This window comes from Lissotriton helveticus, chromosome 2_1 (assembly GCF_964261635.1).
Source record: "Lissotriton helveticus chromosome 2_1, aLisHel1.1, whole genome shotgun sequence".
Lineage (NCBI taxonomy): Eukaryota > Metazoa > Chordata > Amphibia > Caudata > Salamandridae > Lissotriton > Lissotriton helveticus.
The window spans coordinates 1,191,678,841-1,191,697,125 of NC_136059.1; the positions used below are offsets into that span (position 1 = coordinate 1,191,678,841).

The 18,285-nt window shown below is 43.6% G+C and overlaps 1 protein-coding gene across 1 annotated transcript in view; it reads left to right on the forward strand.

Annotated features, from left to right (window-relative positions):
• The window catches only part of UBE2D3 (ubiquitin conjugating enzyme E2 D3), a 184,859-nt gene that overhangs the window by 102,183 nt on the left and 64,391 nt on the right, over positions 1–18,285 (forward strand). The gene's annotated exons all lie outside the window — the stretch shown is intronic.

Here is an 18,285-nt window from a genome sequence, read left to right on the forward strand (position 1 = left end):
TGTAAAGACCCTGGCAAGGTTTGAATCCTAACATCACACATTGACAAAGTATAAAACTCAAACCTTAAATCGTGTGTGTGTGTGTGTGTGTGTGTGTGTGTGTGTATATCTGTATTTATGTATATGTCTATATAATGTGTCTTTTTTGTATTTTTTTTTTGTGCTCCTCTCTAGTAGTGTTTAATGCAAGGAAAAGGGCAAATGCCCAAACATCAGGTGATGCGCCAAAGAAAGAATCTAAACAAATAGATACTTCTGGGAAACGTGTAGCTGCACAATCCGCTAACCAGGGGGCAGGAAATGCTTAATGAGGGAAAGCTCATTACCAACAATTCTATAAAATGTGCACTAGATGCAGCTGACACTGCTGCTAGAGGTATATATACTAGTCTCCTACTACGTAGGCATGCATGGCTCAGAGCCTCAGGTTTGAAGTCTGAGGTACAACAGGCAATTTTAAACCTCCCATTTCATAAATAATCTTTTTGGCCCTCAAGTGGACTCAGTCCTTGAGAAAATGAAAAAAATAATGCCAAGGTTCCGCAAATTCAAGGGGGCACTCCAAACAAGCATCTGCTGTGGTTCATTTTATAGGCCCAACTATTAGCAAGGTGCAAGATCTGCCGCAGACAACACAGGATCAGCATAGGAAAACCAGGAACAAACCTACTCGTAAAACATTCTACAGGAGTTCCTACAGAGAAACCTATTTTAAAAGAGATCACTGAATAATACCTGTACCTCAAACAATACCAAACAAGGACTTCCTTACCATTCCCCAGATCGTTTAACACCTGTCTCGGGTTAGTCTTCAAACGTTTCCCTCCACATGCAAATCGGTCACAACCGATCAATGGGTGTTTGATATTATCCAACATGGTTACTGTCTGGAGCTCATTACAACTCCTCCAAATAGTCTACCTCGCAAACATAAACTATCAATACATCAAAATTTCCTACAACCGGAAATAACCCCTCTATTACTGTTTTTGAACTGGTTCTATTGCCCAGTTTTGTATCGGGTAACAAGAGTATACTAACTTATTCCCAAAAAACATGGTCACTACGACCTATTCCTGAGCTCAGACCACTGCACTGAATCATTAAATCACTGAACACTTCCATATGGTCACTCTTCAGAAAATCATTCCTTTGCTACAGAAAGGAGATTTCATGACTGCCTTTGACTTAAAGGACACCTACTTCCAAATACCTAGCCAGCCCACTCACAGAAAATATCTAAGGTTTCTATTCCAAGGAAATTATCAGTTTGAGGTTCTTCCCTTTGTGAATATCCGTGGTGCGGTGGTAATTCCAATGTCTAGCGATAATACCAGCACACCTCCGCAGACAAAACATCCATGTCTTTCCTTATTTAGACGACTAGTTAATAAAAGCAAACAGCCTCAGCCTTTGGAAACCAAATACTCCACACACCCTAGCCCTACTACATCAATTAGGGTTCACCATCAACCTACAAAAGTCAAATCTATTACTAGCTACCATATAGCCTTATCTAGGATCCAGGCTTAAGTCACTGTTGGCATATCCAAATACAGACAGAATAAACAACATAGTAACATTGATTCAACAGTTTCAAACTGGGACTCCAATCCCAGCCATATCATTTCTACCACCTCTAGGCATGATGGCATCTTACATTTCTCTAGTCCCACATGCCATACTACAGAGACCTTTCCAAGTCTCTCCCATCAATGGACAGTCACCAATTCAACTTCACGTTCTGGTGTTGGTAGACATCCGCACACAACTCTCTGCAATGGTGGAATCCACTAAACTTACGCCAGTAGCGGCCATTTCAAGACCCAGTTCCACAATTAATTCTCACAGCGGATGCTTCCCTGATTGGTTGGAAGCTCATCTCCAAAACCTCACAATTTACGGTGTATGGGACTCCAAACACAGATCTCCATATCCATCACCTAAAGCTGCAGTCTGTTCACCTAGCAATGAAAGCCTTCCTACCTCACCTACAACACAAAGTTGTCCTGATTTGAGCAGACCATATGACTATGTATTCAATGCAGTAACGTGGAGGGGCACACTCTCCAGTTATCACAAACTATGGAGCATAGCATTCATCTGCTCCACGGACAAGCAATCAAGTTGCAGAGTTTCTAAGCAGGACACAGCAACAAGTCCATGAATGGGAACTCCACCCCAGAGCCCCTACCATACTTTCAAAGATTAAGGTTTCCACAAATGGATCTGTTCGCAACCCCAGAAAACACAAAATGCCCAAACATTTCAGTCAGGTACCCATGCCAATAGTCCAAGGGCAATGCTCTATGGATGAACTGGACTGCGAGAGGATGAACATTTCTCATCCTCTCCGATCTACTAATTCCCATTAGTGGTCAGGAAACTCAAACATCTTACAATGCTACTTGCAGCACAAACGTTGGCTCACCAAACATAGTTTTCAATACTGTTGAAGCTCTCCCTAGTCCCACACGAGAAACTTCACCTGGACCTTCACACAGAACAAAGGAACACTAAGACACCCCAATCCCAAAGAAATGAACCTTGCAATATAAATCCTGGAGCCTTAGCATTTGAATACTTACATTTACCACAGCAATGTGTGGACATTCTTGTGTGGACATTCTTAAAGAAGCTTGCAAAACTACAACCAGGCAATCTTATGCGGCAAAGTGGCAAAGATTAGTTTATATACTGTCATAAACAAAACCTCAACCCACTCAATAGTACCAACCATATTGCAAACCACAGGATTGGCCTATACTTCAATAAGATTACACCTGGCAGCTATTGCAGCCTATTTGCAATCTAGACGCCACTTGTCATTTAGAATACCTGCTATCAAAGCCTTTATGGAGATACTTAAAAGAATCATTCCTTTTAAACGTCCACCTGCAACAACATGGAACTTAAACATTGTACTATCAAGACTTGTGGGGCCTCCATTTGAACCACTCCACTTTTGCCAATTGCAATATTTATCTTGCAGACTAGTCTTCTTAATCGCTATCACTTTACTTAGAATCAGTGAAATTCAGGCACTAACCCTTGAGGAACCTTTCTTTCAACTTCATAGGGACAAGGAAGTACTTTAAACAAACTCTAAATTCCTTCCAAAAGTGGTTTTCAATTTTCATATTAATCAAAATGAACCAGTTTTTCTTACACAACCAGACTCTGTTGCAAAGAAGGCTTTACATACTTTAGATATTAAGAGTTCTAATGGATTATATAGACTGGATCAAAACATTCAGAAAGACTAAACAATTATTTATTGCCTTCACACCTCCTCACATAGGAAAGGTGATTTCAAAATCTGGAATTTCAAGATGCATAGTCAAATGCATCCAAACTTGATATACTAAAAGGCTTTTACCTGTTCCTCTTAAAGCTCCCTCCACTAGGACAATTGGAGCTTCTATGGCTTTTTTAGGGAACATTCCTATTACTGCTGTTTGCAAGGCAGAAACATGGTCCACTCCACACACATTCGCAAAACATTGTGTGGATGTCTTTGCACTGTCTTTGCAATGTTGGCCAGGCTGTTCTAATAACTTTTTCAAACCGCTTCAACCCCCACAGGATACCCACTGCCTAAGGAGAGGGACTGCTTTACAGTCTCTGCAAAGTATGCGTATCTACAGCACACATGCCTCGAACGGATTATGCTACTCGCCCTGAAAGCATCTGTTCTTGGCATGTAGTGCTGTAGATTCACATGTGCCATCCCTCCTCTCCAAAAAACCTGTGTAGGTTGTGGTTTATATACTTTATATCCTTCTATTATCTTACTGCATGGACATCACATTACTGATGCATATTACTATTCCATTCTCACCTATCTACGGCAAAACAATCTGGAAATTGAATCTATGACCAAGTGCAGTATTACCAAAAGGAGTCGCACAGCCTTGTGTCTTGAAGAAAAATTCTTGGGACAAAAACAACTTGTAATCATCCGAGCCCAACATTAGATGGCAGACTTATGCAAAGCATATGAATCTGCAGCACCACATGCCAAAACAGATGCTTACAGGTATTTATGGAGGTGTGAGGGGGGAACAGTCCTCTGATTGAAAACAATGCTATCTCTTTGTTTATCTGTCGGAAGTAAAAGCCAGAGACAACAGAAAATCACTTGTAGCAACTTTGAACCTTGCACCATGCAGGATTTGCAGGTCAGTGATTGTCTTGGTGAGCATACCAGAGTGTTGGTCTGAGATGATCAATTTAATAACACATGTTTGACGTAGGGGAATGGTCTCTTGCGAAGAATTGCATATGGAAGCCTGTAGAAAGGATGAAAAATGTGCCAAAGACATAGTACTCTGGAGGGAATTATGCAGGGAACTTCTAAACCCAACAGGAAATGAGAACGGGCAGAAAGATGCGTCTGATACCAATAGCGAAATGTCAAATTGAATCTTGTGTAATGTGGTAAATGTCAAAGTTACTACTCATAAACTTCGTACTATATAATCATGTAATGTGGGTGTGTCTTGGAGGTCTACCAACCTTAGAAGTCGACTGTGTTTTAAAATATGGAGAAGACTGCATCCAATTGCCCTGTATTTGTATTGTAAAATGAAAAATAAAGTTGTTAAAAAAACACACCATGTTGTGACCATGCAAACCGGTCGTTCCATTATGGGTAAAAGTGGGCAAATGCGATAGCCATCACTGAAATAATTAGACCTTCGTAAAACTTGTGAACGGCCTTTCCTGGCCTGAGTCTGTTAGACCTTAGAGAGCTGTGGCTTTTTTTCCTCCAGTTGTAGCAAATAAAAAGGTTGTACTTGACTTGGAAAGATCTGACCCTAAAATAGTATGAAGGCCAAACTGGCATTAGACTTCTAGTGTTATAGCATATTGCCACTGCCTGTAAATAAGATGTTAATATTCAGGTAGAGCAGAAAGTCCTATGAGAGTTGCTATAGACCTGTTGTCAGATTACCTTTTTTTGTTATAACACTTTTAGTTTGCATTTGTTTCTCAGCTGTCTCTCTTTGGCGCTGTAGGCCTCCCGACCTTTCTCTTGCTCTCACCCTTGTTTCTCCCACAGCTTCTCACTCCAGTCTCCCCTGGTTTATTCCTCTCTAGTGCCGGTTTCCCTTCTTTCCCACCCACAACCCTGATCTTCTCCTCTTCGCGGTCCTGCCCCACCGCTTTTCTTCACATAGATATAAACCCTCTATTGGTAGCATGTGTTGGTATAGATTCAAATGTTGTGCTCACTTCTAACATCTACCTTTTGGGTGCTTACCTTAGCAGGTTATATTTATTTATGGACAGAAGTTGCTGATTCCTCACACAAATTGATCCGACAAATTTACAATCTCCTCTGATTGTGATAACTCCTCCCACCCCCCAATCACCTACCAGATAGTTTGTTCATTCCAGTTTCAGCTTCAGTACTATCTGCAACTTCTCCAGGACTTCTGGAGCCAACTTTGAGAATTCACCCCTCATGACCAAAGAACTTCCTACCCATTGTGGACTGCTTGGAATTCCATGCCTATGCAATTTTACATTATAAGCAATAATCAAACATATCAAGCTGGAGTGCCTCCCCATTTGGGTCAGAAAGAAAAATTAACCGCTTAGTAGTCCATCAACGGAAGTGGAGTGTAATACAGGGTCCCAATAATGATGCATTTCTCGGGTCTTGCATCCCAAACTCCTTGCGCTGTAGCCCCACCAAGGACATGATTAGTAAAATAAACTATGCAAAGCCCCAATGAGCGAAGCTGTGCGTATCAGGTCTCATTTTCTTTGGCTATTAAGGAGTGAGAGAAAGGGGACACGTGGAAGTCAACGAATGAAAAGCAAAAAGGAAGAAACAAAACCATCTGAGGATGCACATGTTTGTTAATACTAAAAAACACTGGAAAGGAGTGAGTTGACCTCTCCTAGTGTACACTCCCCTCCATCAGTCTCTTGTGGTGTACTCCCAGTCTCCACCAGTCGGTCCAACCTGACCATCCGGTCCCTCGTCTGTCTCTTCCTCTGGATGCTTCCAGTCCCCCAACACCTCCATCCACAGTCCCGCAATCTGACCTTTCCACATGACCTGCATGTCCTCTCTGAGCAGAGCCCTTTCCTCTGCTCTGGCCCACATAGTGACATCCTTCTTCAAAGTCCCCACGAATGGCCCCAATGCGGACTTTTAGGCCATCGCTACCATCTCCTAGCCAGCGCCAAATCCAGGAACCTAGAGCCTACTTTTCATAGCCACGGTCTAGGAAACTGCCCCAAGAGACAGACCGCCAAGGTGTAAGCAAGGGTGTGATCCAGTGTAATATTTGGGGTACATATCGTTGTGTCCCAGAACAGCTGTAGATAGGGGGCAGTTACAGGTCATGTGCCAGAAGTACGCATCTAGAAGCTGACATCTAGGGCAGCCATGCAGCTCGCTTCCGTAGATCTGGATTCTTTGAGGTGTCACGTAGGACTGGTGTACTTAATTAAATTGAATATATTTCAACCTCGTGTTCCTAGAGACTTTTAGGATATGCCGGAACCCTATGCCACTCTGGGTACGTACGGTTGTGTCCACGTACCCTCCCCACCTGTACCTGAGTGATAAAGGTTTCCAAACCATCTTGCTTAGTGCCCCTGCAGGCATATTCAGTAGTCAAAGTGCCAGGACCTTGCTAAGGATTTTGAAGTCCATGTTGAGCATGGACAGGGGATGTAACACAGAGGTATGAGCTCCATGAACCATGGTCTTGGGAAGCAGTATCACAACTGCGCCCCGTGTGTAATCTGGTAGCCCTCCCATTCCCAGGGAAGGAGCTTAGACTCCAGCTTCGGGGCCAGGGTCTCCCAGAAAAGTGGAGTACAACTCTGAAAAGTTGGGTCCTCAGGGCCTGGGGTTTCACCTGTAGCCATTTCCCTAATGGCAATCCGAATCTCTTGGACTGTCACCGGGCTCCCTGTTTCTCGAGCAAGCTCCTGCAATGACAGTTGTTCCAGAAAGGCGGTCTGGATCCCTGGTGAGAGAAGCACCAGGCACCTATAAAGTATCATAGTATTCCTTAAAGGAGGCGTTGGTTGCTCTTGGGGAATAGTGTTGTGTTGTCCCCTTTTTGGATTTGTTTGATGGGCCCCCTCGGGTTTCAGGTCTAATGAGCTGAGCTAGAGCCTACCTGGCCGTCCCTCTTCGTTGTGTGCTCTGGCAATATAGTTTTTGTAAGTGGCATTGTAGGCATTCTAGGGCTGTATTGTATTGTTTCTGAGCCTCCTGAAGTTTAGGTAGCCCAGCCGAGTCAGCAATACAACGTAACATTGGCTACACAATTAAAGTCCCCACCTAGTAGATTGTCTGTCACTAAAGGCGCTAGGGGTGCCAAGAGGGACTGAAGGAGCATTTCTTGGTCCTGGTTTGAAGCAGAACTACTCCCCAAGGTGATCTCTGCCCAGCAATTTACCCTTAACAAGAACATGGTGTCAATGGAGTGGACATATCGAAGGGCGTCCCTACCCTTGTCTATATTAATGCCCCCAAGTGTAGGCAGAGCAGGAGGTACCGTACAACTGGCTGCACCACTGACACCGTAGGCATTCAATCTCCACCCCAGTATGACGTTAGTTGCTGAGCCCATCCCTGGAATATTCCACGACAAAAAGGTTAGTATGTGTTGATCAGACATCTGATCTATCAGTGTTCATGTGCCCTGTTTTCAACCCTGGCTCCCCCTAGTGTCCAAACCTTCCACAGCAACATGCATCGTAACCCCGGAGACAAATAACAGTATCCCCCAATTTTGAACTCCCCTTTCCAAGAGCAGCTCTTAAACAGCTGGCCAACCAAACTAAGTAGAAACATTGTCCGTAGAATACCTCCTCCATTCTCCTGGGAGGGGCCAATCGGTGAATGGCAGGGTAAGATGTACAGGCTAATCCAATTCCGTGGTTTCTTCAGGCCTCCCAGGCAGAGGCCCTCCCTCTTTCCCCCTTCATACCTTCGGGGAGTCCCACTACACACGTTTCAACAATTACAGCTTTCTGCGTTTTCCGCTCTTCTATCAGATCTGCCACTCGGCGGTTCAGTGTCTGGTGTTCTGTCTTTAGCTCACCCAGTGAGGTAGCCACATCTTTCACCCGGTCCGATAATTTACGGTGCTCGGCCTGTAAGAGGCCCAGTCACACCAACACAGCGCTAATGTCCTATTAGAGGGTGCTTTTAGTGTCTGCTATTGCAGCGAGTATCTTGTCCAAAACACACAAAGCTGAGGGCAGAGGCTATTCCGAACCGCACACAACAAATGAATAGTGTCCTAAAGTAACAGATGGTGCGTGAAACCAGGGAGTAATCCCCCCTATACTCCCCACAACGTAGGAATAAATCGCACAACAAATTGCACTACAAAAGGTTTCAGCACTCTTATACAACGATATTAATTTGTCATATCACAATCCACAGGTTAGTAGTACATAAAGAATTGTCCAAATCCGTGGTATATATTTCCAAATGCAGTGTTCACTTTATTTTTCATAAATAAGTTCTCTCCCCACAATTCCTTAGATCATAGCCAACGAGTGTTAATATCACCAAATATTCATCTGTGAATATATTACTAAGATCAGCATCAAACTTCAACAACAAATCACATTAATATACATAAAGAAAGGTGTCCAACAACAACAACAAAAAAATATATATATATATATATATATATATATATATATATATATATATATATATATATATATATATATATATATATATATATATATATCCCCATACAAAGATCTATACAATAAAAACCATACCTTCAATGTATGGCACAAAGTATATTTCCTCAACTGTCGCAGTGTCCCTATTCCAATAGGGAAAGTACTTGTGAAGTTCCAAAACTCTGAAATGTTAAACATTTTAGGAATGTGATTCTACATCCCTAAATCGAAGAGATCAGATGTGCACATATGCATCCATGTAACACCACTATTTATCTACATAGTTACCATGGCAAAGAGCAAAAAAACCATGAAAGCCATGAACAATAGTGCAAATTTTTATCCCTTGATCAAATTTGATTCTAGAAAAGACCACATCTCCTCATCTGAACAGTCATTTTAAATAACTCTATTATTGTTATCTGCACAACAATATTCATAATTGCCTATGTAGCTCTATTCGGCGCTGTACAAATCTTTCATGGGTAGGGGTTGTATTTTCATTCCTACATATCCTATAATTTATTAAATGATCCGCTCCTTAGAAAATGTATAATTACAAAGTTCTGTTAGCCAATATAAAGTGGCCATTTGGATAATAGCGGTAACGGCACTATAGTGTATTACCCCCCCCCGTATGGCTGGGGAAAATATGAGTATACATGAATATGCCCAACCATAGTAAATAACACATTCCTATCATCTCAAGAGGTAGAGTAAAAATGCCCACCAATTTGGAAACACATTTGTAAAATAGCATGATTTGAACTTAACGTGTCTATAGGTGTGCCTATTCAGAACTCCCTTTGTGATGGCATTATACGATGTTATCGAAATGCTTAGTTATGATCGGAAGACAGTAACTCTCATTTTGTACAGCCTAAATATTTAGGTAACTAATGCGGCCATCTTTACAACATACTCGCTACATAATATTGAATACAAACAAGCAGTTATCGCACTAAAATATTTCATCTGCACGTCCTGGTTCGCTCAGCGTTACCCAACACACATCCCTTATCCTTTTGGTGCCCATTAACGTAGCATGTTTGCAATATTGTCAAAAAATATTGTTTTATAAAAACATTGCAACCTCTCATAAGTCTACCCTAAATAGATAAACTGCCGCAGCCATGTTTGAAGCGTGCTTGTGACAAAAAATTACACAATCGCAACCGCATGACAGTAGTACTCCACTCCAAATAACGTCCCTACTTATTGCCACAAATTCTAACGTTCCACAATATTTCATTTCATCATTCCTCAGACCATATAATGCTGCAATCAGTACAAACTGCATATTCCTGCCATAACTTAACCTTTTGTATACAAGTTAATCGAGGACTAATATGCCCATAACAAACTCACCAAAAATGGCCTGATAACCAGACGTAACAGAGGTCAGTATCTTTTTTTTTTTTTTTTTTTTTTTTAAACGAGACGCAAGAAACACTAGTTTTTAACTGCACCATCCCGGAAACGCAATGAACACATGGCCACCACTCTTCCCTAGCTCACAAGTATAGAGCAACAGATGGGAGTGTGGCGGCCATCTTAACACTATTCTCCATAACACCACAATAATGTTCTACCCTTCTTTATTCTTTCTTCGTATTAAAAGTACCCGTTTTCGTCAAATTATTAGCGAGAACAGTATTCACTTTAAAATACCTTATACGAAGGTTTGCAAAAAGATATTTCTTATTATGTCAATCACTCGTTCTCTATGTTGAAAGCGACCCAGTAGGTACTAATAATTCACCTGAATTAAATTTGTTTAATCACGCACATTCCCTTAGCGTTGCTGATCCCTTCAGGAACAAGTGTGGGATCATTTTTAATCACCAGTGTACCGAGTGCTGAACCATGTTATTGTGTCCAATACATTGCATAGTAGCAGACATATTTGAGATATAAAATGGATGGCAGACATGTTTAAAAATGTGAACCAATGCATATAAATAACTCCTAAACAACATGATACAATTCTCGTATATGAGTCAACAGTACATATAAAAACAATGGTCCTGTTTCTTGCAAATCGTAATTGGTACATACTGTTAAATCAAATAACAAACAAAATACATCATAAACATCTTTGATAATAAAATTATTATGGATCTACAGCCATAAGTTGATCATATAGAAACTCTATCAATTATCGAGCATTTCTTAATTACAAACTGGTTTTTCACAGGGTAACAATTTAGTCATTTCTAAGAACCTGTAATCTCATGATCAAGCACAGGTCTCTTGATTTGAGTTTCTTTTTTCAATAGTGGTTTTTGAGAAGAGCAAAAAAAATATCCTATCATTAACCACTCACCCAGTCAACAGGCAATTGCATAAATATCTCGTCTTCTATCCCATCACAGAAAGTGTTGCATTTCATCATTGGTGTTCAAACCAAATTTCAAAGTTCTAAAGCGACATATCCAAGAAGCTTCCAGCTGCCTAAGAAGCAACTCTCTATCACCTCCTCTCTCCGGCGTCTTAACCTGATCGATGCCATAAAATGTAAAGGTCTTATCATTCGGATGCACACGTTGTATGTGCATGGAGACAGGATATGTACCATACTTATTTTTTATGGCTCTTGCATTCTCCTGTATACGCAGTTTGAGACTGCGAATGCTACTTCCAATGTATTTCTTTTGGCAGCCGCATATAATCATGTATAGTGTAAACGTAGTATTGCAATTGATGGAGCAGTTTATTGAAAATTCCATAGAAGTGTCATTACTGAATTTCCTACTCTTATTGAGACCAAATTTACAGATACAACAGTTTCCACAAACCTGGAAGCCCGAAATGTTTTTCAGGGTGCCACATTACTGATGGAATCGAGATATCCCTGACATAGCTTGGGCTTATTATATCCTTTAAGGTCTTACTTCTACGGTACACGGCTTTTGGTTTCCTAGATGTTATAGTATTCAGAGACCCCTCTTTTCCAAGGAGATGCCAGTTCTTTCTTATATTATAAATATGATTACTGGACATATTATGTTCAGTAATAAACAAGACATCAGAGTAGGTTTTTTCACATCCTGTTTCCTCCACACTCTAGATGTTTGTTTCATTTCTTTTAAGCGAGACAGCCCTCCTCTCTGCCTTGTCCAGGCACGCTCGATTGTATCCTCTGTTAGTAAAATTTGTGTGGTTTGTTACTAATGTTTCTTGCAAAGTCTTCTTCCAAACTACAATTGCGCCTGGCAAGTATGTTGTCCAGTTGGAGTTGTATAGAATTTGTGGGCTAATGTCCCTCAGTCTCCACGATTAAGGGTTTAGAAGGATCCCCAGAGCCCAGCTGTGGGCCCGTTGGTATGATCCTCTGCTTCCCAATATGGATGATGAGCTCCGGCTGACCAGCTTCAGGCATGTCCAAGCTGGACTCTGAAGACTGGCAAAGTTAATCCTGCCACTAGCAGCCCGGGGCGGGTAACAATCATACAGCCCTGGGGTGCCTGCAAGCATATGTAGCACTAAGTGAGGCACAGCCACTCAGTAACTCCAGGGCAGGGTGTAGCCCAGTACAACCAGGCCACCAGCCTGGATACTTGGTGTGTTTTTCCTTTTATTGCACCACAGATGCACACAGTTTCTGATGCGTTCCATAAATCCGTGCAGACGTCCCCACACTGGCCAGCTTCCAGTCACACACTGGTCTACCTTTCAAGGGGATTTTGTTTTACACATGGATGAAATCGGGGAGCCCACAAAGGGAGGTCAAAAACCAAGCAGGCACAAGGCTTCACCTGCGACCTCTAATGCGGGCCCCCAGCAACCGCTACTTACCTCCAGATCACAGTTCATCGGGGAGGCAGAGGGAGCCATCCACTTGTTAGGCCCCAGGGTCTTAGCAGTGTGCGTCACCTCTGGTCTCCAATACCCTCCCAGGCTGCCACTGTCCAACCGGCCAATTCCAGGGTTAGTAAGCCTGTCTGCTTCGGGATGCTTCCCGATCCCACCTCCCAGCACCGGGTACCAAGACGCTCTGCACATGAAGATCCCTCCAGCCGGGGCTCCACTCACTGCACTCCGGATCTGCCCTGCAGGGGAAGATGCTCAAATCGGAGTCCCCACTGCTTGCGGGCTCCACACCTCCCTACTGCTGCGGGCCAGCAAGCCTAAAGAACATGGCATAAGCTCCCGGTTTCCATCTTGGGGACTGGGGCTGCTAGCTAGTTGCGGGTTGGGTGACTGTCGCTGCTTATAAAAGGGCTCTTTTGTTGCCCAGATATATGGCTCCCGGGGACATTGCCACTGATAGTTTTCTGATGGGCTGGCCGGAGTCTTCCCCAGACAGCGGATGTCTCAGGATATTATGTGGGCCGGCACGGAGTGACAAGCTCATGCGTCCACCATCTTTGGCTTGCAAGCCCCCCCGCCCCCGCAACTGGAAACTGCTTGGATGCAAATTCTTCCATGGAAATCAGAGGCTGTTATAGAGCAAACACATTTCCACTTCTGTTCCAAGTGCAACAGTGAATCCCCATGGTCTGACGAGCCTGTGATTTGTAACCTGTTAGTCTCCCGAGCTCGAGGAGTCCACCTGATCAATGTGTAATGAGCCCATGAGTAAAAAAAACTGCTGTGAATGTAGCTGGGCCCACCACTAGATGAATCGGCAAGAGCCATGTGAAACACCGGTCCTCTTCAGGCCCGAAGATATTGAGAGTACTGACCAAGATAAGGCTGGCCCTTCCAGCCAGGGTAAGGACACGGAAACCTTGAGATTTTGACCTCTTATGTATTGGAAGTCGAGGAGGAGGAAGTTCAGTTGTGCCACAACACAGGCCCCAGATCAGAAACGGCCACTAAAATCTAAATTCCTCCACACTCTTGAATCCACCCACTTGGGAATATAATTCACATGTTTTCGTTTTAAGCATTGCTCTTGAAGTCTGGCTTTAATTCTTGAGACCAGCTAAAAGAAACACTGACCTTTGGGGTCCAGCTCCAAGCCCTCTGACTTCTTGACTCTTAGACATACTGCATGCACCCCCAACCCTCTTCCCATCCCTTTCCAGCTGCAGGACATCCTACGGTGAAGGCCACAGGATTCACGGTAGCCACCCATTCCTCCTCTGCTCGACCCAGAGCCTGAGAATCCCTCTCCGCTTAAATTGGCTCCAAAGCCGACTCTAGAAATGAGCATCTAAGCTGACTCAGCAGCAGGCCTTAACGCAAAGATCGGTCAGTTCCTTGAGTTGCCCTCTTTCGGGTAAAACAAGATCTTCATTCTTCCCTCCACTAGGAAGATATTAGCTTGACCATGCTTGCAAGAGAACCACATACACCTCACAGGGAAGATGAAACTCACTTTTGAGAAGCAAGTATGGGAGGAGCTACAGTTCTATCTTACTCCAAAAAAAGGTCATGAACATGGCCACCATCTCGACTTTGCATGCAGCCACCTCCTCTCACCACAGCTATATATTCCTTCATCCCGCACTCAGATGGTCCCAGGTAGCCCCTATGATTAGCACAATCATGTGACCCCAGAGAATGGGAAGGATCCTTGGAATGACTATGACCTCTCCAGTAGGACACTGACCAGCCATAGCCTGTGATCCCTGCCCGCCTGGTCATGACACACCCTGCATACCATACAGTTATCCAATGGACAGCACAAGCAGAAAAGGTTAAGCTCCATGTGCTTGGGGAGGTCAACTTCTTAGTTGAAATCCTTTGTCTAATGCTTACAAATGCGAAAAAACATGACTAAGCATATGGACAACTTCAAGGACCTGGCCAAGCTGAGGATTGTCACTCCAAGGGTCGAAGTGTAAGGCTGCCCCAGGCAACCCAGTTTATATTCTGGACCATGTCCCATCTGACTGATGATAAATACTGCCAGAAATCCTTAGTTCAGCCAACCGCTGGTGCTACTCTTCAGACAAAGAGAAAATGTATGCAGCTAGGGAAGGGAGTGGCATAGTGGGTAGCCAGTCAGTGGGAGATCGCTGTTTTAGTTGGACTGCTTTCAAGAAACTACCGTCCTCGCACAACCTTTCGCACTGGGAGGGGGTGGGGTTGACGAAGTTCTTCCATAGACTTATTGAAAGAGGTGACCAAAACTTGTAATAGAGGGGAAATTGTCTCCATTACCAATGTTCCGTGCCCCCCCCCCCCCCCCCGCCCCCCCCCCAGACGCTAATGACCCTACCTCCAGGGAGTTTAACACAAGAATCCTTTTGCCTGGATCAGATTATCTGGGTTCAGACCAGAGGTTCACCAGAGCCTCATTTGTGGCTTGTTTGATTACAAGCATCTTTTGGGCCTTCAGGTTGAAAGTATGCTTGGAAATAAAGACTTGAACTGCTCAGACCATGGGCATTCTGCAAAGTCAAACACCTAGGTCTTCTCTTCACAATCAAGAAGTACCAAATAATATACCCGTTCATATAGGCAGTATCAACAACAGTCTTTTCAGAATATTCTGGAACCGAAGCCCTTCAGTAGAGGTGACTACAGTGGTAATGCAGTGGCATGGGTGGTGGAAGCTCTGGCAGCAGCACCTCTACCTCCAAGCAGTGATTAACTCAGAATTCCTTCAGGAACACTTTTATTCCTTCAATAGCAAGAGGAAATAACCTCAGACAAACAAGTTCTCCTGATTGTACCAACAAACGTATAATCTCATTGCCACCTAATCAGTCGACACCACTTTACGACTATCTGACATTCCTTGCCAAAGGTGCCTTTGAGTTGGTGCCCCTTCACCAGGGGAGCCAAGGAATCCACTCCCTCTACTTAAACCCCAGAAAGAATGGAACTCTGCAACCCACCTTAGACCCATGAACCTCTGTATCCTTTAGGAGTCCCTCAGAATTACCAACTTGCAATGCCATCATTCTGCTGTTCTGCACAGGGGATCACTTGGCGACCTTTTGCCTAAAGGACTCCTATCTCCCTGTCGCTATGTTTTGTGTTAAGTGGGCAACAATACAAATTCAAAGTTCTATATTTTAGGGGCACAACAGCCCCAAGGATATTCACCAAATGCTTAGTGGTGGTCGACTAACATCTACACAGAAACTTTAGCCACATTTTCCAATAGCTGGACAAGCGGCAGCTGAGAACAATGCCTTAACCAAGTTGGGGCTCACCGTCTGAAAATCACATCTTGTGCCACACCAGATCCAGCCTTTTCTAGAGGCTGTTTAATTAATTCACTGGGAAAGTCTATCCAAACTAAGTGACTGGATTGCATTAATTGGCTGCCACATCTTTCCCAGACGCCATGCCCTCTTACGCTGGTGATGGTGGTTTCATTCCAATAGTGCCACATGCAAATCAACATGTGTTTGACTCACAAGACACTGCAGCAGTGTCACAAGTGGATAGTCAGTGGGAGGATCAGGTAGAGCCCAGAACCCAGCACATTGTCCTGTGGTAGAATAAAAAATAATTGTTGGTGGACATGCAATTTCTGAACTCTCCGCCACAGGTGACCATTACTATAGATACCCTTCACAGGGGGCGTGTGAGCACATCTCGACTGTTAAGGGCACCTTGACTCGAACAGTTTTGTCAATCCAATTACCTGGAGCTCATTGAATTACATTGTTCTAATTGCATTTTACACAGTGATTTGCTGTCAAACAGTCCTGATATAGAGACAACATAACAGCGGTTGTATTACATTGTAAAGCAAGGGGTGGATCACTTGTCTCAGCTGTCATCGTTGGGCCTTTTGAGAAGACTTTCCACTTCTAGTGGAGAACGTTCTGGGTGTAGAAGGATGTATGAAAGATTCCAGTTATCAAAAATTACCTTTGCTGGTAGGTAAGGCATTCTTTAAATTTTTTTATAAATGTATTTATTACGTTTTCTAGATAAAACGAAACATAAAACAAAGATTGAATACACAGTACACATTGCATAGCGTTCCACATTGTCCCTGTAGGGGAAGCATATAATAAAATGACCAGTTGAATCTAAACATAAATGCAAGCAGACTTGGTACAAAGTGAGGTCAAAGGCAATAGTACATTTCCCATCGTTACACATACTGGAAACAAACAATAAATCGGTCCAGGCTCTGCCCCAGGCCTCCCGGACGACGGAGTCCCGCCCTCTTCATCTCCTTCCACCTCCAGACAACAATATTTAATCCATGGGGCCCATATTTTCTGGAACTTTTAAGGGCAACTCGGGCCTTATGTCACCCGTTCCGCAACCATGTTTAAGTCCAGACTTGCCCTCCATTCGTTAATAGTAGGTGTTTGCGGAGCCCCCCAGTACTTAGCTATATCTTGTTTGGCTACTACCAACCCCAGGTTAGCTAAAACAAGTTTGCACCTTGGGATGTCTACCTATGTTGGAAGAAGTCCCTAAAGGAGAAATCGTGGCTCTACTTCTGTCTGGGCTTCCAAGATACGATTGAGTTCCCCTACAATCACACCCCCAATAGGCTTGTATCTCGGTGCACTCCCAGAGGGTATGTATAAACGTCCCCAGCTCAGTGTGACAACGAAGACATTCCGGGCTTGAGGCTCTTCCTATTGTGTGCAATTTGGCTCAAAATATGTGCGGTGTAGTATTTTGTACTGGATGAGACCTAACCTCAACTTGATTGCTACTTCACGTGGATGCATGAGAGCTGCCTCCCAATCAATGTATTTCACCCCACCGGTAACCCTTTCCCACTTTGCACAAAGTGGACCCAGTCTATCGGGCATGTTATTAGGTAAGGTTTTGTAAGTAAAGGAAATGGCTTTTGTTGGGAGTTCTTCCTGAAGAAGACTACCTTCTAATGGGGCATATTCCGGTAATGTCGTACCATCCAACCCCTACGAAACCCAAGCATGCTGCAGAGTAAGATATGCATATGTCTGAGTGTTGTGTAGTTATCTAGTTTGGAGCGTGTGGAAAGAGGCCAACACACCATGTTCAAGGACGTCACCAATTTTAGAGATCCCTATTAGGTCCCAGTGCCTAAAGCCAATCTCATTTAGTCTATTCCCCTACCACAGTGTGGTTTCTCTGGTGCATTTTTGGTCTCCCTTCATTTGTCGCTCTGCACTCTTCCATGCCTCCAACGTCCTCTGGGTCGCCTGGAGTTGTCTACTACTTCCCTTACCTACATAAAGATAGTGTAGATGGGTACGTTCTCTAAACTGGAGCCATTCAAGCCTATAGGTCGGATGATCCCCAGATACATGTATCCATTCATTAATGGCAATAAGGTGAGCCGCTCTATAATAGGACCTAATGTCTGGCAAAGCCAAACCCCCATTGTAGGGATTCCGCTGCAGTGTTGAAAGTGAACACGTGGATGGGCTCCATCCCAGAGGAGGGAGCGTAGCTCACTATCCATACCCTTAAATATCAGATCTGGAATCTTAAAATGAGTATTTTGCAATATGTAGAGCAGCTACGGGAGTGTTACCATTTTAAACATGGCGGCCCTGCCCATAATGGTTAAGGGAAGCCAACTCCTAACATCCTCTTGGAAATTTGAGAAGACCCGCCAAATATTGCGAGCAAGACTAGTGTGTACATCCGAAGTAATGTAAAGACCAAGGTAGGTAAAGCCCTCCATGGACCAGTGGAAGCAGCTAGGTAAAGCCTGAGTCTCATCCACCCCCCTCC